General features: G+C 33.5%; 1 protein-coding gene across 3 annotated transcripts in view; it reads right to left on the bottom strand.

Moving 5' to 3' along the window:
• Window positions 1-24,828, bottom strand: part of GRIK2 (glutamate ionotropic receptor kainate type subunit 2) — a 638,217-nt gene that overhangs the window by 398,310 nt on the left and 215,079 nt on the right. The window lies entirely within an intron of this gene.

Here is a 24,828-nt window from a genome sequence, read left to right as displayed (position 1 = left end):
AAAGACAGCAAAGTAGCATTTCTCTATTTGTTCTACTCTAGGTCTTTTTTAGAAGATACTTAGACATTTGTGAGAGATAACTCTCCCCAACAGTGCAAATCCCTTCATCAGTAAATAATAAGGTAGCATATAATTTAGGCCATAAAATATAGAGTACAATTCAAAAACATGTCTTTTCCATTTGTCACCTTTCACCGGTTATGTCTTAATCCAGTTTCCTCATTCTTGTCTCAGCCTTGCTGCTTCTTAATATTCTCTCTATTCAGTTATGAGTGACCTATGGGACCTTTGCTGCCAACAGAGTCTCTTCTTTATTGTTACTTTGGTAATGGAATGAAAGTGTGAGCATCTGATATTTGACACTGCCCAACCTCTGTCTTTGGGAAACAGGTACTAGTTTAACAATAGAGAGCATTTATCTTTCTCCCTTTCAAATTTCATTCCATGTACTCTCTGCACAGTCATTCACAAACTAAACTCCCTTGAATAAGTCATTTCCACAGCTTGCAATTCATACCTCATCAAAAGTCTTCTGAGAAGAATCAATGAAACAAGATGGGATTGGGAGGGAGACAAACCATAAGTGACTCTTAATCTTACAAAACAAACTGAGGGTTGCTGGGGGAAAGGGGGTTGGGAGAAGGGGGGTGGGGTTATGGACATTGGGGAGGGTATGTGCTTTGGTGAGTGCTGATTCACAGACCTGTACCCCTGGGGATAAAAATACATGTTTATCAAAAATAAAAAATTAAAAAAAAAAGTCTTCTGACACAGAAACCACAAACTACTTATTCTAAAGTAGTAAGAATTTATGGTATGGTAACAACTCTAAATTAGCAAGAATCCGTGGTATGGTAATAATTCCTGTAAACATGAGGAATTAGGAGTCAACAAAATACCACAGTACTCAGACAAATTCATATTCAGAGAGTATTAGAAAATTTGTTATTTGACCCCATATTAGTTTGAAATATTTCTCTTATTCTTTCAACTAAATTAATGTTAGTTACCAGAGCAATCGACTTACTGTGAAATAGTTCTCTGAATACAGTTAAAGTCTTTAGAGACTTAGGCCAAGCAGAACAATAACAATTTACATGACTAAATGGTGTCAAGAACCAAGTCAGATGTCACGTATATATGGAGGAGAACAGTGGTGTAAGCCTAGACTCAAGCCAAACTGGGTGTACAGTCTTTGCCATTTGCCATCCATGTAAAATTGGCCATTGCTTAAATCCTCAGTCTCAATTTCTTCATCTCTAAAAAGAGTATGATAATGAAGGTGACTGCATAGAGTTGTTATAAAATTTAAATATTATCTTATAACAAAGCACTTAATTAGACTGGTGGCTGCCCTAGAGTAAGCACTCTATAAGTGTCTAAGGTTTCACTGAATCTTCATAGTAATCCCAAGTAATATTATTTTATAGGAAAGAACTCTTTTGGCCCAAGTGACTCTTAGCTATCAAGTGATAGAGCCAACATTACAATCTGTTCATTCAAAAACTTCAAAGCCCTTGCTTATTCTAGTACAAACTAGTATTTTTCTTCAAAGTTTTATTCAGGTAAAATACACAAAACCTCCTAAAGGCGAGACATAATGGCTTTAATAATAATAATATTAAAGAGTCTACATATGGAACAGGAAAATAATTGAGCAATTATAAAGTACTTCTTAAACTTAATTAGAAATAAAGTTTCAATTATAGAAATGCAAACCTGAAGTTGTTTCTTAATGGCAAAATAAAATGAAAAACTAAATCTTCTACTTTCCTCAGTTCAAATTATAGTTTCTATGTGATATAAATACAAAAGACAAAAGAAGGATACAAAAATGATCAATATTTGATGACAGTGGGATAAAATATTCCTATTCTTTATCTCTCTTGAAAACAAATAATTCAAATTCAAGTTTACATATTTATTACTGGTTTGAATATTTAAGGAAATCTTTGTAATTCCTCAAGATAACCCATTTTATCTTAATTAAATAAATAATTAATTTTTATTGACCCAAAGCCAGAATTGAAAATTTTGTATATAAAAATAAAAAATATTAATGTAAGCTTTCTAAGCACAATATCTTCTATAACGCTTTCTGGCCATGTTAACCCAAAGGAAGGAAGGAAGGAAGGTAGGTTGGAAGGAAGGATGGAAGAAAGAAAGAAAGAAAGAAAGAAAGAAAGAAAGAAAGAACCACTACTCCTCTTTTGTGGAGGGCAAGTATGGACAGTGCAGTAAAAGAATTTAGCAAAGAATTACTTTCCAAAAAATATTGGGTTTATGTGGGAAACAAACAGAACTTTTGGAATTCTATTTAAAATTTTGGAAAGTTTTGTAACATCTAACATAATAAGTGATCAAAGAAGAAAAAAGTACCATCACCATATTAGATGGTTTAAAGACACCTGATAGGTATCATTAATTATTCTTGATTAAGAAAATATTTTCAGAAAAAAACAATGGAGTCATAATGAAGCTTTACTAAGATAAAAATCACATATTAATGGAAATATTATATTTAAGAGTAAAACAGAAACAATGTCCCAGTAATGTCAGGAAAAAGATAAGGATGTCTACAATATCCACTTTTACTATTATTCTGGAAATTTTAATAAATGTAATTAGATATAAAAATTGCTTATTAGAACATAGAGTCGCATTTTAATTTCATTCTATATATAGAAGAGACACAAATATCATTTGCCAATGGCATTTAATCATAATGATGAAAATAACAAAATTGAGAGAATTTATCATGGAAAAATCCCCCCCTAAAACAAATATTAAACAAATGAGTTCTTTAGGTAGAGGAAAAATGATCCCAGAGGGAACCACTACACTGCTTAAATGTATGAAGTATAAAGAAAGGGTAAATATATGGGTGAAATCAATAATTTTAACTAACCAAGCAAGAACAGTAACATCTTATGATGTTTGTAATGAATTTAAATCAAAGTACATTCTAATAACAACACCAAAGTTGAGAAAATCATAAATAAAATTAAAGAATATTAATGTTCTAGCAATATTGGGAGGATGATAAAGATAATTATTTTAGACTATAATAACGCAACAATACATATTTAATTTTAAGATAAAGACTAAAGTAATGAAATAACATATGATCAAAAATTTTAAAAGAAGAAAAATTACTTAATAAAAAATATTTCATTTGTCCAAAAAGAATCAGAAACATAAGTAAAATAGAGAAAACACCAAAAGAATTAGTAAGATGATATAAGTGATCCAAAACAAATGTATCAGTAAATACATTAAAGGTAAATGAAATAGATTCACATTTTAAAGTTTAAGATTACCCAACAGAATAAAAAGGCACAAAACTGTAAGCTACCTGTAAAAGTAATAGTAAAAAATAAGAAAAGAGATGGGTAAAGATTGGTTCTAAAACCACACTAACCAAATAAAACCTGGGGAAGCTATTCCAATGTTAGATAAAGTAGACTTGAAGAGAATAAAGGATGTCTATCACAATGATAAAATTCAGACTCTATATACACTTAAAAAAAACAAAAAACAAAAAAACCCCTCCAACATATTAACAGGCCTAGAAGGAGTTACAGATCATAGTGAGAAACATTAAAACACTACTCTTAGTAGCTCACAGAAGAAGCAGACAAAAAAAGAAAAAAAATCAGTTAAAATTTAGATGATAAAAAAATATTTGACTTAATTAACAAAGATGGAACATACTTCCTCAAAATGACAAAATAATTTTTTCAAGTTTATGTTTTCCAAATTGATCATAAACTAGGCCATTTACTAAATCTCAACACATTTCAAGGACTGACATAATTCAGAGCATGTTCCCTCATCATAGTGATATTAAACTAGAAATAAATAACAGAAAGATAACTTGGAAATCCCAAATTTAGAAACTGAAGAACATATGCCTCAGTAATCCATGGGTCAAGAATGAAATTATAATGGTTATTACCAAATTAGGGAACAAAATAAAACTGAAAATTTGGCACTTAAGACTTGTAGAATACAACTAAGTCCATGCTTAAAAGAAAATTTAAAACTAAAAATCAAAATTTAAATTTAAAAAATAGAAGACTAAAAATCAATGATCTAAGTGCCATCTCAAATATCTAGGAAAAAAAAAGAACAAATCAAATCCAAAGGAAATAGAAGAAAAAATAATAAAGATCAGAACAGAAATAAATAAAATATTAGATAAAATAATGCAATAAAAAACACACATACAAAGCCAAACTTTGGTTATTTAAAATATTATTAAAATTTCTAAAATTTTGGGTGCCTGGGTGGCTCAGTGGGTTAAGCTGCTGCCTTCGGCTTGGGTCATGATCTCAGGGTCCTGGGATCGAGTACCGCATCGGGCTTTCTGCTCGGCAGGGAGCCTGCTTCCCTCTCTCTCTCTGCCTCCCTCTCTGTCTACTTGTGATCTCTCTCTGTCAAATAAATAAATAAAATCTTAAAAGAAATTTTCTAAAATTTTAACGAGTCTAATCAAGAATAAGAAAATAGAACTTAAAAAAAAAAGTTGTACACCAACTCTTCATGAACATATAGAGGCAAAAATCCTAAATACAGCAAACTGAATCTAGCAAAATATAAAGACAATAATACATCAAACCAAATGGGTATGGAGTTTCCTCTCAAAGTTAAAAACAGAACTACCCTAGGATCCAGCAATTGCACAATTCATACAAAATTGTGTATATAAAAGAATACAAAAATATTAATTCAAGGGGTTACATGCACCCTCTTGTTCATGGCAGCATTAGCTATAATAGCCAAGTTATGGAAACAGCCCATGTCCACTGAGTGATGAAGGGATAAAGAAGATGTGGTATATGTATACAATGGAATATTAACCATAAAAAAGAATGAAATCTTGCCATTTGCAATGATATGGATAGAACTAGAGAATATTATGCTAAGGGAAATAAATCATTCAAGGCAAGACAAATACCATACCACATCATTCATATATGGAATTTAAGAAACAAAACAAAAAAGTCAAACAAGAAAAGAAAAGAGAGAGGTAAACCAAGAAACAGACTCTTAACTATAGAGAACAAACTGATGGTTACCAGAGGGAAGGGGGTGAGAGGAAAGGTGAGGTTAAGGAGTGCCCTTGTGATGAGCACCAGGTGATGTATGGAAGCGTTGAATCACTATACTGTACATCTGAAACTACACTGTATGTTAACTAACTGAAATCTAAATAAAAATAAAAAAAAATAAGTGGGGTTTATTTTAGGAATTCAAGATGTGCTTAACATTTGAAAATAATTCTATAAAGTTTAAAATATTAAGAGAAAATGGAATGGTCTTTTTGATAATTATGACAGTATCATTGATAAATTTCAGCTTCAAATCAAGATTAAAAGCTCTGAGCAATTTAGAGATAGAAGAGAACTTCTAAGTAGATACACAGTATCTATAAACAACCTACATTAACCATCACACTTACTGTATAATGTTGAAATCCTTCCGCTTAAGACTGGAAATGAAATAAGGGTGCTCACTATGACCACTTTTATTTAGCATTGCAATGTAGGTCCTCTTTAGTGGAATGAGTAATTAAAGTAAAATAAATAAATAAATAAATAAACAAACATACTAAGCTTTGAAAAGGAAGAAACAAAATTATGGTTATTCTTGGATGAAATTATTGTATATGTAGAAAATAATACAGATAAATTACTAGAATTAAAAGAACAAATTTAGCAAGATTTTATTGGATATAATATCAATGTACAAAAATATATTTCTACATATCAACAACAAAACAAAATGAAAAAATTATGAAGTAACAATTTAAATAGCATCAAAAAACTTTAGATACGTTGAAATATAACATAAGATGTGCAAAATATTGTGGTGAAAAGTATAAAACATTATTGAGAGAAAATAAGAACTAACTAAACAGGGATATACTAAACTTATGAAATAAAGAACTCAAGATTTTAAAGATGTTAATTCTCCACAAATTGTTCTATAGTTTGGTATAATCCCAATCAAAATCACAGCAGACTAAAATACATATAGAAATGCCAAGGGTCTAAAATAATAAAAGCAATCTTAAGAGAAACAAAGACTGGAGAGCTTATGCTACCATATTTCAAGAATTGTAATAATTAATTCAACTATAAATTACTCAATTTTGGTATTAGTATAAAAGTAGACTAATAGAGGGGAACCTGGGTAGTTCAGTCTGTTGTGTCCAATTCTTGATTTTGGTTCAGGTCATGATCTTAGGGTAGTGAGTTGAAGCCTCATTTAAGACTCCAAGGTGACCATGGAGTCTGATTAAGATTCTCTCTCTCCTTCTCTCTCTGTCCTTTCCATCCCTAGTTGTGCTCTTTTTCTTTTTATTTAAAAAAGAAAAGAAAAAGGTCAATAGATAAATAGAACAGAATATATAATCTATAAACAAATTTTCACCTATATTGTCACTGACATGTAAGTGATAATATTATAGTGCCAAAGAAAAAGAATTGTAATTTCAATAAGTATGTCTGGATCAATTCAATAATCACACTTAAAAAATCATTTCAATCACATGGCTGAATGTGAAAATTAAACAATAATATTAATAACAAGCTAGGAAAAGATTTCTTAACAAAAATAAAAGAAGACAAAAAGTAGTAACTCTAAGGTAGAAATACGAGATATAAGACATTAAAATGAATTTAAGTTCAGGAAACAATTCAGAGGATGTGTCTTTCTGTGTGTGTGTGTGTGTGTGTGTGTGTGTGTGTGTGTATGTAAGACAGAGTTTCTTCTCTTGAAAATATTCATAAAAAGAAGACAGCAGTCAAATCAATAGAAATGTGGGTAGAAAACTTGAACAATCCCTCTCCCCTAAAAAATTCAAAGGGACAGTAAACATACAAAAAATAGTTCAATTTCATAGTACTCTGGACAATAAAAGTTAAAATTACAGTTCAAAACAATTTTACAGACACTCAAATGATTACAATGAAAAAGACGAGTAGTATCAAGTGTTGTTGAAAATGTGGAGCAAGTAGACCTCCCATGCATTGCTGGTCTCTATAGAAGCTGGTACAACCTACTTTGAAAATTGTGCCACAGGGTCTTCTAACATTGAAAATCCACAAACCCTGTGGCCAAAATTGTACTCCAGGATACACACCCAACAAAAAGTGCATGCATGTCTGTCAAAGATCATGTATTCGGTAACCACATGCAAAAATATAAGATGAATCTCACAAACAAATTACTGAGGAAAGAAGTCAGACACACACACAAAAATACTGCTGTTTGAAAGCATTTTTCAAAAACTTCAAAAAATAGTGGTGGGGTAAGGAGGGTACATGATGTGCTTCTGAGGTGCTGCTGATGTTCTGTTTTTTTAACCTCGGTGTTTGGATATGTATTATTAAAGCTCTACTACTCTATAATTTGTGCGCTTCGGTACATATGAATCATCTTTTAATAAAATTTTATTTTAAAAAACAATTTCATGAGATGCCTGAGTGGCTCAGTTGGTTAAGCAACTGCCTTTGGCTCAGGTCATGATTCCCGGTCCTGGGAAAGAGCCCCACATCAAGCTCCCTGCTGATCAGGGAGTCTGCTTCTCCCTCTCCCTGTGCTACTCCCCTGCTTGTTCTCTCTCTCTGTCAAATAAATAAAATCTTTTTAAAAAATTGCATAAAAGCACTAAGGCTTTTCTAAGTTTGATAGCACAAGCAATAAAAATGAAGTCAATATTGCTAAATGTAATTGGAGTGTTTGAAAAATAATCATAATCAAACACATAAATATGATTAAAGAAAGGGAAATAAGAAGATATACAAAAGTATATTAACAGAATATAAACATAACATTAAAAAAACAAAAGAGAGGGGTGCCTGGGAGGCTCAGTCAATTAAGCATCTGTCTTCAGCTCAAGTGATGATCCCAGGGTCCTGGGATTGAGCCCCACATCTGGCTTCATGTTCAGTGGGAAACCTGCTTCTCCCTCTTCCTCTGCAGCTCCCCCTGCTTGTGCTTGCTCTCTCTCTCAAATAAATAAATAAAAATTTTTTAAAAAGGTTAGTATCTTCAATATATAAATAACACTAACAATAAAAATATGATCACTGCAACAGAAAAATCGGCAAAGAATATGAATAGATAATTTATAAGCAATATATGCAAACAACTGAACATATTAAAATGCTCAAAAATAGGTAAGACTAAAACAAAGAATTTTTAGAGATTAAATTTATTTAGGTGTATGAAAAAAGCACAGTTGAAAAGAAAAAGAACTTGATAAACTTTTTTGAAAACCTTTATTTAAGTCTATCAGGCTTTAAAAACATCATACACTGGGGCACCTGGATGGCACAGTGGGTTAAAGCCTCTGTCTTCATCTCAGGTATGATCCTGGGATCCTGAGATTGAGCCCCGCGTCAGGCTCTCTGCTCAGCTGGGAGCCTGCTTCCCCCTCTCTCTCTGCCTGACTCTCTGCCTGACTCTCTGTCTACTTGTGATCTCTGTCTGTCAAATAAATAAATAAAATCTTTAAAAAATAAATAAATAAAATAAAAACATCATACACTTAAGTTTGCTAATTCTACCTGTAGGATGTAGCCTGAAGAAAAACCTTGGTCATTTAGCTGTGAGGATGTTTGCTTTGTTCATAAGAACAATATGATTAGAGGGGCGCCTGGGTGGCTCAGTGGGTTAAGCCTCTGCTTTCAGCTCTGGTCATGGTCCCAGGGTCCTGGAATCGAGCCCTGCACTGGGCTCTCTGCTCGGCGGGGAGCCTGCTTCCCTCCCTCTCTGCCTGCTTCTCTGCCTACTTGTGATCTCTGTGTGTCAAAAATAAATAAATAAAATCTTAAAAAAAGAAAGAAAGAAAGAAAGAACAATATAATTAGAAATGCTCTAATCGGGTGCCTGGGTGGCTCAGTGGGTTAAGCCGCTGCCTTCTGCTCAGGTCATGATCCCAGGGTCCTGGGATCGAGTCCTGCATGAGGCTCTCTGATCAGCAAGGAGCCTGTTTCCTCTTCTCTCTCTCTGCCTGCCTCTCTGCCTACTTGTGATCTCCCTCTGTCAAATAAAAAATTAAATAAAATATTAAAAAAAAAAAAGAAATGCTCTAATCATCCAATGGTAGATGCAAATTATGGTACATTTAATTAATTAAATAATATGTATCTAGTAATTTTTATATTCGATAGAAGTTATTCGATGATAAAAATGCTTTATAAGCAGTTACAATATATACTTATGTATAATAAAGTTTTAAGTATGTTTATTTCAGATGACAGGCATTTGATTAATTTGCTTCTCTCTACTTGTTTATACATTTTATGCATGTATTTATTTATTTGTTTAGTTATTTGTGAGAGAGAGAGAGCCTGTGAGAACAGAAAGGGGCAGAGGGAGAGGGAAAGAATTCCAAGCAGTGTCCACACCCAGCCCAGAGCCAGATACGGGGCATGACCCTGAGATCATGACCCCCGCCAAAATCAAGAGTCAGATGCTTAACCGATTGAGCCACCAAGACGACCCTTGTTTATACATTTGAAATTGTTAACACTGAATCTGTGTTTTCATTCTTTTTAAAAAAAGGAATAAAATATGTTTTAAAATGAAGCTAGACTATTATTAAGGGGTAGCAGAAAACAGGAGAGTATCTAGAGGACACTATGAAATCTCTGGGTGTTTATGCATTTTTCTTTTATGATGAGAAAGAGAGCAAGTTTATATGATGGAGAGAGAACAATAGAAAGAGAAAGGTAACAGGTAGAAAAGAAGGTATTACTGATGAAGCAAGGTGGCTCGGGAGCAAGAGAAGATCAAATCCAAAGGAAATGGTAGGTAAACCTGGGGAGAAGGACACTTCATTCATTGAAGCAAGAGGCAATTATCTGTGATCTGCTGACGTGAAGATGGGCAGGACACTGAAAGACTCCATATTTTATCTATTTTCTTTGTGAAGTAGAAAATAAGGGCCTACAAATTTGATTCTCTAAGGAAGAAATCAGCTATTTTTTTTTCCTTAAAGTATATGTTTGGCTTTAAAAACTGCTAATAAAAAATTGAAAGGCAAAGCATTTTGTTTATCTGTTCATAAACCTACAAAAGGATAATTGTTCACCTGATTTTGAACAGATCCTTTTGTTCTCTTTACATAGCTTGAGAAAAATAATACCCATTTTGCACTACGTACCTTCTATACAAAGTGCTTCCAGACTTATTAATTTTACTATTAAGTGTCAGAAGTGTACATAGTATTTCATAAGCATGTGGTACGTGAAAAGAGAATTGCTACCCTAAGGAGTTTAAAAATCATGTTTGGTGGGTAAAGTACATCCCAGAGTAATAAAGAGCACAGAAGAACTATATGATCCTAAAGAAGCGTTTTAGTAACTTATAATTATGGGCTTTCCTGAGACTTGTACCAAGATTCACCCAATTTCACATTTTCAAGAACCTAAAGCCTACTTTCTCATTATCAAATTCCCTATTCTCTATTGGATACAAGTAACACTCCACTGCTTTCTTAAACTTACCTTTGGCTTTTGAAAATTAAAAAAAAAAAAAAATCAGCTACAATAATCATTCTCACAGCTTTATTTTTGTTTAGTTTTGTTGTTTTGTTTTTGTGTGTGTGTTTTAATTCAGAAAGAGTCACCATATCTCACATAACCCTTATATCAAACAATAAAATTCCTCCAGTTCTTTCTCCAAGCTTATTGTAAAAGTTAATAGCTCTCGTCACTCTGTAATAGGCTTGATAAAGAAAGAAGAAAAGAAACAGATGAGAATAGCCTTCCTTTCCATAGGTCTATTTGCCCTACCTTGTTTTGTAGACATGAAAGAACAAATGGCAAGGAATCCTTTGTTTACACAAAAATCCCCAAAACTGAAACTTTTACTACTTCATAAAAGCAATATAAAGCAAGACTTGAAATAAAAAGTTTTATATTAGCTAATTGCTGAAGACTCTCCAAATCTTTTCTCTTTTAGATCTATTTAATCTACTCCTGAGGACTGTATGACTCATAAATCTGTGACAGATGTGCCAACCAACATCACATGTAATTTCTGAGATGGTTCAAATAGGTCCTTTCTTAAAGTAGGTAAAAATCATCATTTTATAGATGTTTGATTTAATAAAGAAATCAATGTTATGAATGTTATTCTCTTAGAAGACATGCTAGTTTTTTCCCCATCAACTATTATAATAATCTTGTTTTCTACCTACATAAATGCAAAACATGTTCTCTTCACTTTAATTTTGTACAAATCTTTATCCAGAGGATAAAATCAGCATGCTTTTTTGTAAATGTGAAAGGCTATTTAAAAAAATGCCCTAGATATTAAATGGCATTAAGAAATTGTTTCTTTTTCTCCTTAGGCAAAATGATGCTTGTGGTTGTATAAGAAAATACTCTCGTTCTTAGGAAATTCATGATGAAGAGTTTGGGCATAAAAACAAAGATGGAAAAATGTTAACAATTAATTAATTAATCAATGTGTTAAGTATATGAGCATATATGTTACCATCTGATCTTTTCTGTGTATTTTTAAAGTTTATAATAAAAATTTGGGCAGGGGGAATAAAAAGAGGAAGAAGAAATAAGACTCCTATACTTACTGTTTTGTTATTATGGCATGTTTTTAACAGATTTCTCAAAGAGATCATTAAATTAATCTACAAGCAGTTATAAAAATACTATATGGTCCAATTGTACTATTATTGTAAGTATAATAGAGAGAGGAGTCTAAGAATGACATAATCAATAAATGACCTGGTCTACACATCCTTTGGATACTTAGATTGCTCTACTACTCCATATGGGTGTCCTGGAAAGGTTAATTTGCTGCCATTTGAAGTTTTCCCTTACTTCCTGGGAAAGCTCTAGCACTGGGTATCTCCTACTTCCTAGGAAAACTCAAGCACCAAGTTCTACATATTAATCCATCATCTGTTTGCCTGATCCTTCTGATCATTTGCTCTGATTAGAATAAATTTAGGCCCAACTTTCATACGGTCATGATCCAGAATTTGAAAACAGATAGTATCTTCCTGCTGTATTTTTTTTTTCCAGGTTAAAAGTTTCAAATCTTTCTCTTACCACATGAGTTATCTGATCTTTCATTTTTCTAGTCATTTCTTCTCTGAAAATACTCCAGTGTATCCACAGTTTATTGTGGGTCCATTTTTTAACGATATTCCAAGTGGGTATGTATACTACATGCTAAACTCACGTAGTATACATAACATAAATAGATTCTTTTTAGAGCACAATATCATAATGTTAATTCCTCTTAAGCTTATTGTTAAAAAAGTTTGTTTCTAATGTACTTTTTAAAATTTTTCATATATGTCTCTGATAAGTATTATCTATTTATTGTTGCCTAATTTTCTAATTAAGACTATTTGGATTCTGATCTTATCATCAACTCTTTATTAATATTAGTTTATTCAAAATTCTAATGCATCAACACCAGTTACTAATACTACAGAGATATAAGAAATGTGTTTCTTTTTACTTTGTTATGAGAATGGCCACATTCAGTTTTGTTTCTAAGTCCAAGTCAGTGACAAAAATGATGAGCAAGACACAGTTAAAGACAAAACCTCAGATCTTAACCCCAAGAATACTCCACTGGAGGCTTTTCCTACTATTAAACTAGCTAGTGATCTTAATTATTCTAGCTAACAGTTCATTGGTTTCCACCATTTCTGCTGGAACATCACTGTAAACCTTTCCACATGCATAACTAGGTCCAAATACTTGGAAGTCCGTCTTCCATGCTGTAGTAATGCATCTCAAGTGGATTTTTCAGACTTGTCCCTACTCTGCCTTTCTTCTGCAACTGAAGTAATATTTCTAAAATGCAACTTGTCATTTAATTTCTTAAGATCTTTCAATAACTGCCTAGTTTTTAAGCTTAGGGCCATTTACAAAGTTCTTCACAGTCTATCTTCTGTCTCTTTCTCCAGTCTCCTTTCTTGCCATTCCCACTTTCCCAGTGCTTTCCCAGTATATTAAACCATCTACCTTTCTCTGAGCGAACCAGCATCAAATGCCACCATTCCTTCCAAGTGATGTTCTTCTGCCCAGGAGCCTAGCTCCTACCACAGATACACACACACACACACACACACACACACACACACACACACACACCAGTAACATTCTCTCTCCTAATGTATCATGGGCCTTTGGCGTAGTCATTTTCTCTGGGAAGACATTCCTCATTGCTCCTTACCCTCATCCGGCTAAATTGTGTCTCTGATTTGCATTCCCTTGGTTCCAGATCACTTCCAAACATCACAATGTATACTCCTACACTCTGAAGCTTAAGAAAGTTAAGTCAATATGACACTTGTTTAAATTTGAGCTCACTCTGAAGAATGAAAGCTTCTAATAGTCAACATTTATTGAGAGCACACTGTATATCAAGCATTTTGATAAATATTTTACAAGCATTAATAGAAAGTCATCAAAAATGTAATGAATCACTTTTCTTTAATTAATGTACTTCCCATTGTTATAATATTTTATATTTTAGTTGTGAATATAACTCTGACATTTAAGTTGTCTACATTGTTGAGTCGAAGAATTGCTTTCCTCCTTTATGCTCCATAGTCTCTAGGGCAGATTAATTCTTAGGGCAAATAACTTGCTTTACTGAGTCTATTGTGCTCTGCTTCAGCAAGATCTTAGAGCTTGTTCAGCACCCTAAGTATCTTGCCTTAGGACAGTTACACAGTCAGTAAGTGATGGATGCTGGATTAGGACCCAGGAGACCACAATCCAGGCCTCGTCTTTTAATGACTATACTGTACTGCTTCCTGCTAAGTGAAACTGCCACTCTGTTTTCCATCTCTTGTTCTTTTCAGAGCCACTTTCCTTTTTCTGAATGGTAAGCATTTTGAAAAAGATTCTTAAAGTTTTATATTAATATGAGGTATAACTATAACATTCGGAAGTGGATTTTGTGTAAATTTGATGGATATCATCCTAGTGACCTATGTATATGCAGGCAGAAAATCACATGTGCACATGGGCCTGGTTGCCTGACACACCATGACAAAATGAATTAGCAGGCCATAGCTCCTCAAAGTGGGATGGTGTGGGAAGCACATACTCTAAGGGGTGAATTTTCCAAGGAGAGAAGTAGTGATCCATCTCTACTGCATATTGAGAGACACCTCCTCCTCTCCCCACTTGTTCTGAATCTTCTCAGCCATGAGGCAAAGAGTATTTCTAATTTAATGAATAGACTGACTCCAGTCTTGTGAGCCATATTTCTAATAACAATAATGTTATTCACTCTAATGCATACAAACACAGCTCTGTCGATATTTCAAATAAACAAAATACTATACAAACATGTGGCTAATGAAAAGTTTGTCTGTAGAATATCCTGGAGTTTTCTGAAGTTCTAGTACTCTGCAACTCTTCACTATAAAAAGGATATGAAAGCTACTCTTGCATCCCCCCTCCTCCATCTATCATACTCCATTCAACTCAAACATGCTGGGCATTTGGAAAAAGGAAGCTGCTGATGCAATCTAAAATAGAGAATATCTGTTAGAAGGCATTATATAAACCAAAATCAAGGTGTAGGAAATAATGTCATAGGATCCCACTAAATAAAGATTGGTTAGGCTCAGGCATTTAAATGTGCTTTCTTATTATAAAAATAAATAAGCTTTTAACTTTACAAACCTCCTATTGTTTCCAACATATTTTTTGCCAGTGGATGGAAAATAGGTGTTGAATTTTCCTTCTACAAACGGACCCTTGAAATCATAGAGAGAACTATGGAGTTACACATTCAAATAATATTACTTTTAAAGCAGATGCACTACATACTGCGAGGAAAATTGGGAAATGGGTACTTAAATGTTAGCAATTTAAGACCTAGAAGGAATGCATACTGATTGGGAAGGCAGATGCTTGAATAATATCAAGATATAAATAGGACAGATCAAACTGAGATAACAGGGAAGGCAGCCACATGAATAATCACCATATAAGCAGTATAAATAACACCAACTATTTGAGGCCAAGAGCACACACTTTAATTATATTGATTTTTAAAAAATAGGTCAGCTAAATGAAAAGGCAAAAAGTGATTGAATGAGCAAGTCCCTTCACAATCCAGACCTCTGTTTGTTTGTTTGTTCCCTTCTGCAAAATGTAGGGAATGGGTAAAATGATCTTGAAGATCAGAGAGTCAGAAAACTTTCATGATTCTAAGGCTGCTTAAGAACTGCCAAGTAAATTGGGTAGCATAACTGATTATGTCAGAATTTAAAATGTGGTTAATTGCCAATCTCCTGCAAATGTGGAACACTCTAACACCCTAACACTAATTTCCAAAAGAAATGACTTGAAAAACCATGTGTCCAAATATTACTGAGTTCAATCAATAAAAATATAGATAGAAATTCATTTTGGGTTTTCAAAGAGCTACACAAAGATGTTAGGAGGGTATATTAGAGACATTAAAATAAACTTTAGGTTTTAATCCAGAAAGAGTAATTAAAAAGATGCCTAGAAAATTGATGTTTTAAAAAATCCAAAATCAATTTAATAGCAATAGTGCAATCCATAAAGCAGTTTAAATATGTAATTTGGTATTACATATAATAGAATTTACATTACTTATATGGACTTCAAGAAAGTCTTTTAATTCCCTCTTATATAATTATTTTGCTAGGTTTCTTTTAAAAATAATCTTTAGGCTATTTGCTGGAGCCATGTATTTTTGTGTCTATTATTTTGTTTTAACTAAGGAGATAAAATGAAACTTAAAAAGTAACTGTTTACTTTCACCTTTTCAGGCAAGGTTTCTTAAAACACTAAAAAATATTTTTGTTTAATAATCCAATCGAGAAATGGGAAGAAGACATAAACAGAAAATTCTCCAAAGAAGACATACAAATGGTCAACAGACACACGGAAAAATGCTCAACATCACTCAGCATCAGGGAAAAACTAATCAAAACCACAATAAGATACCATCTAACACCAATCAGAAAGGCTAAAATTAACAAGAACAAGTCAGGAAACAATGATGTTGGTGAGGATGCAGAGAAAGGGGAACCTCTTATATTGCTGGGGGGAATGCAAGCTGGTGCAGCCACTCTCGAAAACAGTATGGAGGTTCCTCAAAGAGTTGAAAATAGAGTTACCCTATGACCCAACAATTGCACTAATGGGGTATTTACCCCAAAGATACAAAGAAGTGATCTGAAGGGGCACCTGCACCCCAGTGTTTATAGCAGGAATATCCAAATAGCCCGACTATGGAAAGAGACCAGATGTCCATCGACAGATGGATGGATAAAGAAGATGTGGTGTATATATGTAACGGAATACCACTCATCCCTCGAAAGAATGAAATCTTGGGACGTCGAGTGGTTCAGTCGGTTAAACATCTGCCTTCGGCTCAGGTCACACGGTTAAGAATAAGGTCTCCTGTTGAATCACCTGAAACTAATAATAACACTGTATGTTGACTAACTGGAATTAAAATAAATACTTAAAAAAAGAGAAAAAAAGATCTCTGGAGCTGGCCTGCTTTAGCTCATAGTCCACTTCAGCCTTTATGCTGAGCAGCCTTAAAGAAATCACTTAATTTATTTTATACCTCAGTTTCCTATTGGATTGTTATTTGTGTTACTAAGTACCAACTTCATAGGATTGTTGTGAAGGTTAAAAGAAAGAATAAATTAAAATTCTTAGAACAACTGGTTATTTCAATAAAACTTAGCTATTTCATTTTAATTATGTCTAAATATTTATTTATATATAAATACAAAATAAATATACATATATAGAAATATGTCAGAAGGGACGGACATTAAAGTATTAATGGAGGACAGCTATGAATAACTGAATTATAGATACTTACTATTTTCTAAACATCTTGGAGTAAAAAGAATTTTATATATCTGAGATCCTTTACAAGCAGAAAACAATGTTTGATAATGGAATAATGTGAGACATTTTAGATTCTTAGTATAAGACACAACCTTAGCAAAAGGCAGAATATTTCCAATCTTAGGGAAATATCCAAACACAGATTCAGCAAATTTGGCTCACCACTCTAGAAATGAACCACCTTAGTTTGGGATCATCCCATTTGTTTATTTTAGCTTTTGTTGCCTTGCCACCAGGAGACTGGTCCAAAAAAATACTGCTAAAAGTACTGTTAGGGGCTGTCCATGTTTTCTTCTAGAAGCTTTACAGTTTTGAGGTCTCACATTCAGGTGTTTAATCCATTTTAAATTTATTTTTGTTATGGTGTAAGATAGTTTTCTGGTTTCATTCTTTTGCATGTAGCTGTCCAGTTTTCCCAAAAACCACTTATTGAAGAGATTATCTATTCCTTATTGTACATTCTTGTCTCCTTTGTTATACATTATTTGACCATATGTGTGTGGGTTTATTTCCGGACTCTCTATTCTTATTCTAGTGATCTATATATCTGTTTTCATGCCAGTACCATACTGTTTTGATTACTGTATCTTTGTACTATAGTTTGAAATCAGGAAGCATGATAGCTCTATCTTTCTTAAGAAAGATAGCTCGTCTTTCTTAAGGTTGCTTTGGCTATTTGGAATCTTTAATGGCTCCATACAAATTTTAGGATAAGGATGTAGAGAAAAGGGAACCCCCCCTTGTACTTTGGGTGGGAATGTAAATTGGTGCGGCCTCTAAGGAAAACAATATGGAGATTCCTCAAAAACTTAAACATAGAGCGATCATATGATACACTTTTATGTACTGACTCAAAGAAAATGAAAACAATTAGAAGAGATAGCTGCGTCCCCATGTTCACTGCAACATTATTTATAATACTCAAACACTGGAAACAACCTATATGTCCAGTGATAGATGAATAAAGGAGATATGGCATATTATTGTGTGGTATCTATATACACACCTAATGGAATATTGCACAGCCATAAAAAAGAATGAAATACTGCTATTTGTGACAATATCGATAGACTCAGAGGATATTATGCTAATGAAACAAGTCAGATGAAAAAAGGTAAATACCATATGACTTCACTTATGTGTGGAATCTAAGAAATGAAACAGATGAACAAATAAAGCAAAACAGAAACACTCATAGATAAAAAAACAAACTTCTGGTTACCAGAGGAGAGAGGGGTTGGGGGATGGGTAGACTGGTGAAGGGGATTAGGAAGTATACACTTAAGTTATAGAAAAAATAAGCCATGGGGATGTAATATACATAGAGATGTAAGCATAGGGAATATAGTCAATAACATAGTAATAACTTTGTACAGTGACAGATAACAATGAGACATCATGGGGATCCCTGCATACATATTAAAAAAATACTGAATCACTATGATGTACACTTGAAACTAATAGAATATTGTATGTCAATTATACTTCAATTAAAAAAGAAAGAAAGAAATGAATCACTTTACCTTTATGGAATAATGATCTTGAAAGCTGAACAAAAAAATTACCTAGTTTGAGAGAAGCAATTCAGATCAGGCAGAGAGGTCAATTTAGCATCTCCTCCCAGAACACCACTTCTCAATATTTGTTGAAATGTGAGTAACTTGGTTATAATTTTCTCCCAAGTTTCAGATGTGCTAAGCAACTCAAAATAAAAATTGTTGCTGTTTAAATTAGAAACCAACTATAAGTTAAGTGAAATATGTATATATTTATATTTATATAATATATAATATATATATTTAAAAATGAATACATGAAAAGTAATTTTAAAATAGTATGTAAAAATGTATTCTGCTTACACCCAAGCTAATAATAGGAAAGATCACTGCTAGTTCTCCTGACCTTGGCTATCACGCTTGAAGAGGGTCTGCGAGAAACCAGAAGAATGGGCAGAGATTCTCATGTAAGGTGAGGTCATCATCTGCTCCTGGATCTAGGTCTACAACCAATCATTTATTTTGGGAGAAGGATGGTAAGTATTATTGATTTTATCAATTCTCACTCCATGGCGCTTGGCTTCTTAGCTCAAAATTTACCAAGGACATATGGAGTTGATGCTGACTGCATACTGAAGAACCTTTGCTGATGTCCTGACCTTATCCTGACAATATTGGTTACATTCTATGCTGGGGCTTTCCTGCAGGATCTAGAGTACTTAAACTGCTTCCCAAATTGCTATAAAAGCTAACTTAGTTGTTTCCAAGAAAGACTGATAACTCCCTAGCTGGGCAGTACCCATGCCAGAACAATAAAAAAGAGGCTCTCTTTCTAACTCTGGTAAGTTAAAGAATGACAGGTTTCAGCAACATTTTCAAACACTCTGATTTGCATAAAGCCACAGATCAAAAGAGTGACTTTTAGTACTTTACAATGCAAAAATCAACTCTCATTCACTGTTCCGTTTATTATAACAGATGTTCTGATCAGCATTCCCAGGTCACCATGTACAGTGTACATGTTTATATAATTATAAGAGAAAAGAGGTTAAAATGCTGTGCCTCATCCAATACTGTCAAAATGAACCCATACAACAATTCACACAGGGGAACAGCAGGAGAGTAAATGTAAGTTCTATAAATATACATAAGCCACAACCTAAACTGTTTCCCAGCCCAACCTCCAGAAATGGATTTCTCCCAATAGACATATAAGAACCAATATATATCCCTAACTGCCTCGTGTGACCTAGCCGAAGGCAGCCTAGAGGCAGAGATGGAATTTCCACTACATTTGTAGGATTCCATGAATATGTATTGAGCTTTTGTCAGAGGACAACAAATATCCCATAGTTGTAACGTGAGTAAAAGTGCCATTTGTTTTCTTCCTCACATACCTGCTTGTGACACAGAAAATGTGGTACAAGGTACACTTTAGAGGAAAGAGAGAGAGGGTTATTTATGGACAGATTCACAGAATGAAGATACAAATGTAAACAAAGGAAAGATACAAATCTAGACAAAGATAGTCTTCCTCTAATGCAAAGAGTTTTTCTTGGGCTGTGATGGACACTACCTACATCTAAACCCACCTGAGTTTTCTTTGGCATCTTTTGTTTAACTTAGATATATATTTAAGTGCTGACACAAATATATGATGCTCAATTGTACTACACCATGCTTATGTGAATTAATAAGAAAAAAATTAAAAGCATCATACTTATGGTAAGTGCCAAGCAGGGTGGTAGTTTAAAGCCTGAGATTTTAGTCCTGGCTTGGCCATTAACTAACTATGAACCTTAAGGAAGTCAATTAAGTGTTCTGGGCTTCCTTGCTGTGAACTGAGGACCTTGAAGGACTCAAGTGATGTCAGGGTTCATGCTGTTCTTTTTCATCTCCTTAACTCCAGTACCCAACTCGGTGCTTAGCACAATGGAGATACTCCATGAGTATTTGTGGAAATGGATGAATGAATTATTTAATGAGTCAATGAGTAAAGGCACCCATAAAATCCTTGCCAATCTAAACCATCATGACATTATGTAGTTAATTTGCAGGACAAACAAAACCTTTAAAATTAAATCCTGGTTCATAGACGAATGTGTGTTTTCAGAAATAGGTGATCTAGAAAGTAATATTACAGCATCACAACCTAAATCCCCTGTCAATCCAGTCTGAATCATGCTCCTGTCTGGAGGAAGCAAAGTTAATATAATGACTTAGCTGAGTCATCTAGTGTGAGCCCAGTGATACAGGCAAAGTGGAAGACCTCATCCGTGATCAAATTTCCACTGATGGTGACTTAATTAACCATTGACCTAGCACTGAACAGCAGAAATCATAACTGTGGATTTCTGTCAGCCAGTATACTGCCTTTTCTATTCATGCCACATCCACTAGAAAATTATTATCTTATCCAAGAATAGGAAGTGGTCTCTACTTTCTAGAAATAGGTTATGTATTTGAAATAATCCAATCATTATATTTCTACCCCATGAAATTATTATGCTAATGAGATACTTTCCATAAAACTATTTTCTATGACTTTTACTCAAGCTTGGAAGAAAAGGGTAGGAAGAAATAACACTGATTTTAGCTTACACCAAGGTAATCACAGAAAGTATTTAGTCACCTTGGACCTACAGGACACTGAAATATTGTATGAAAAGCCCAGAATTGAGTTTAAATATTTTAAAAATCATACCCAACTTTTAGCAATTTAGAGAGAAAGTATTTAAGCTTTTATTTCTTGTTACTGCTATTGCTGTCATTTTTAGACACCTTCCCTCATGCATTGGAAGGAAAACGAAGGAAAGATGGAAGAGAGGGATGCAGGGAGGAAGGGGAGAGGAATGTAAGGAAGGGAAAGGAATAGATATACAAGAATTGATGACTTCAAAACACCTGGTAATGAACACAGCAAGAAGGTGATACCGGTAGGACTAAGGTCTTGTGTATAGAAGCATTAACCTTTTCCACTGCATTTCAGCCATAACATACGTATTTTGTTGGGAGGCAGTAGAAAACAGGAATTTAGTAAAAAAATGTAAATAGTGACAATTTGTCTCTCATAGAATGGCATCTGATGTAAAGGGAAAGGTATAAATCAGTGGGATTGTTTCGTCCAGTAATTATGTAATATTTGAAAAACTATTAACAATTGTGAACCCCCTCATCTCACAGTCTTGTTCTTACTTAAGAACAAGACTTATTTCTACAGATTTGTAGGCCTGCTTTAAAATCTCAAGGCTCAAGCCATCCACCATTTTGAGGACTTTAGTACATTTGACTGTAGCTAAAAAGGAAGCTACTCAATATGATTTTTTAAATGTTATGCATTACCATAAAGAAATTAAAATATCATATCCTGTTTGGTAAAGAGCAGAAAGAAGTGTTCATCATCAAATAGGTCATTACATATTTAAATAAATTATTGGCTGTTTAAACTACCATTATGTGGATAATTAATCAGTCTTCTTATCTTCTAACAGCCCTTCAAATAGCACAGTTTATCATTCTTGGGTCTGAAACTTCCTTTTGGTCATTGGTTAAAATGAATAAAATGAGCGATACAAAACCTGGAAAATGTATATTTTATGTACTTCTTAAAGGCAGTATGGACTTCCGCTAAACTCTAGCAGTGCTTCAGGTTATGCCACTTATCACTTAATTATACATTGTCTTGCCTTGTTCTTTATTTCCATCATAGTTTTGTGTATACTCAGCTAGGCTCCCATGAATCTCATGGATCCAGAAGGGCGAATGGGAAGATGACTGGATTTTTTTTAAGCTGACTTATTGTTATGGGGTGCCTGGGTGGCTCAGTCATTTGAGCGTCTGCATTCAGCTTGGGTCATGGTCCCGGGCTCCTGGGATCAAGCCCCAAATTTGGCTCCTTGCTCAGTGGGAAGCCTGCTTCTCCCTCTCCCTCTACCTGGCCCTCTCTCTCTCTCTCTCAAATAAATAAATAAATAAATCTTAAGAATTGACTTATTGTTAGTTACTAATATCATCCATTGGCTCTATCCATATGAATGCTTCCTATCATATTACAATTGCACATTACATATTACATTACGTTTTTACTTTAAATACTTTATATACTTTATGAGCAAGGAGATTTTTAAGCCAAGTTTTCAAATGGGAACAATTAACCTTTTAATGAGAAGCAAGGCATACAATCTGCTTTTTAATTTTCTTGAGATTATTTGTAACTAATCTTTTCTACTCCTAAGAAAGATAAATCCTTAAAAGAATTTCAATTCTAATTCTAGTACATTGCGACTATGCTACCATATACTTTCAGAACACTTATAGACAAACTTTTATACTTTACATAAGCATTACAGGAGTAATTATTACACTTTATATTTTATATGACATAGTATCTCCTTACACATAAAATCCAATCCGAATAGAAGCTACAGTTGTAAAACTTAAAGAAAATGCATGCACACAGTTCTTTTTTTCTTATTCTTAGCAATTATAAAAGTAATTATGAACAAGATTGCTGGTCAGATGTGTGAAATTCCTGGTTGTTAAAGCCCCAGCTCATAGCCTCTGCTTTAATGAAATATGTCATACAATGCATAGTTCTCTAATATCATTTAACCTATAAATTGTGCTTCTGACCCTTTCATCACTCAAACAGAGAATACAAAGAATAGAATTCATTATAAATTCATGGAGCTTCTAAAACATGAAGAGATACTGGTTATAATTCATTCATGAGTTATTTTCAGTTTATGAAGGAAGGTCTTGCCAAAAGAGAGTAAAAAAGCAAAGCACGTTAAATCATAAAATTAAACACAGACTTTGCTGAGCATGGTTTTTAAGTTCCTCCACAAATAGTTCTAGCCCCAATATCAGTCCACTCCTGAAATTAAATAACTCTCTCTCCCCATGTGAACTTCAGTATCCCAACCATAAATCCAGCTTGCCAAAATGGTGGTTATGTTATTCTCTGCCCATATAACGATCTACAAGACCATGTCTCATCCAGAAGTGCAAACATCTAACCACTTCCTTCAAACATTTAACAAAATAGTCACCTTCTAACTGTGATTTAGCCAGCCAGGCCAACTACTCTATCCACCTTGGCTTCATGTGAACACATTTGAACTGATGAAATTTCTTCTCTATCCAATTGACACTGATGATGTATTCATTGACTATTTGCCCTTTTAGGTCTATTTTACATCCACTATTTTCAGTTGATTGGTTAAGGTCTTTGAGACCCCGGATTATGTCTTTGATATACTGGCTAAAAGGAAGTTAATATATTAAAATACTTTGGAATCTATTACATAAATGAATGCATCAGTAGAATGTTTTCAACAAGAAATAGACTGAGAGCTGCGTAAGATCCTAGTATAAGAAAATAAAGGGAATATAGGAAATACAAAGATGTCAATCTTATCCTTAAAGATAATCTTCTTTGATTAGGGCTTAAACCAATGTGGTGTGACTCATTTAACAATTCAAATAAGTGATGGATCCACATTATTGTTGACCATTCACCTTGAAAATGTATGAAAACAATTGTTTTTTCTATGCTGATTCAAGGTAAACACTACTGATACTGAATTTTGTTCTAGAGTTATGCTAACACCAACATGGAAGAGTGCAGGAATAGTAGTTCTTAGAGTTGCTTGGCTCCAATCCTGACATTGAGACACAAGATTCTCTCTCTAAGTCATCTAACTAAATGGACACAGAGTCCTCATTGTTAAAATGTAGGGAGATATACTGTGTTGTCTGCAGTTATACTCCATCTCTAAAAAAACCTATCATTCATTGAATCTTCCCCTCTGAGAAACCATGTCATTCAATTTTTTCAATGAGAAAAACCATGAAATAATTTCTGTTTAACAAGTATTGTCTGGTATGTTAATCATTGTTAGAATAATTGCAAAAAGAATCCTTATTCTATTCAGTTGTCACTAAAATCCTAGAAGTTACATTTTTACAATAAAAGTGAGGCTACAAAATTATACCATATCATAGCTAAAAAACAGTGAACTCACCATAAAAAATAGAAGTATGATGATCACTTGTCATAGTTGGAGAGAAAAACAACTGACCAAAATGAGGGTATATGGCTTCTAGTTTTTGAGCAAAGAACTGCAACTTGCTTTCTTTAGCAAGGCGGAAATAATTTTACTTTAATATTGACTATTGAATTCCTTGTGATGAGCATATTTATCTACATTTAGTGAAACAATTATAGGGCATTTTTTTAAATGTTTTCTTGTTTTGTTTTAAGAAGAGAATCCTTGAAGCAAGGTAATACTAATAATTATCATTTAATGAGAACTTTCTACCATACTATACTTTTCTAGGTGCTTTACATTTATCAAATCATTGTATTATTCCTGCAAAAATACATAAAAAATGAAATCAAGACACAG

The sequence above is a fragment of the Mustela nigripes genome, chromosome 5 (assembly GCF_022355385.1).
Source record: "Mustela nigripes isolate SB6536 chromosome 5, MUSNIG.SB6536, whole genome shotgun sequence".
Lineage (NCBI taxonomy): Eukaryota > Metazoa > Chordata > Mammalia > Carnivora > Mustelidae > Mustela > Mustela nigripes.
The sequence above is the reverse complement of the archived record's forward strand: the minus strand, read 5'-3'. Positions and strand labels throughout refer to the sequence as shown.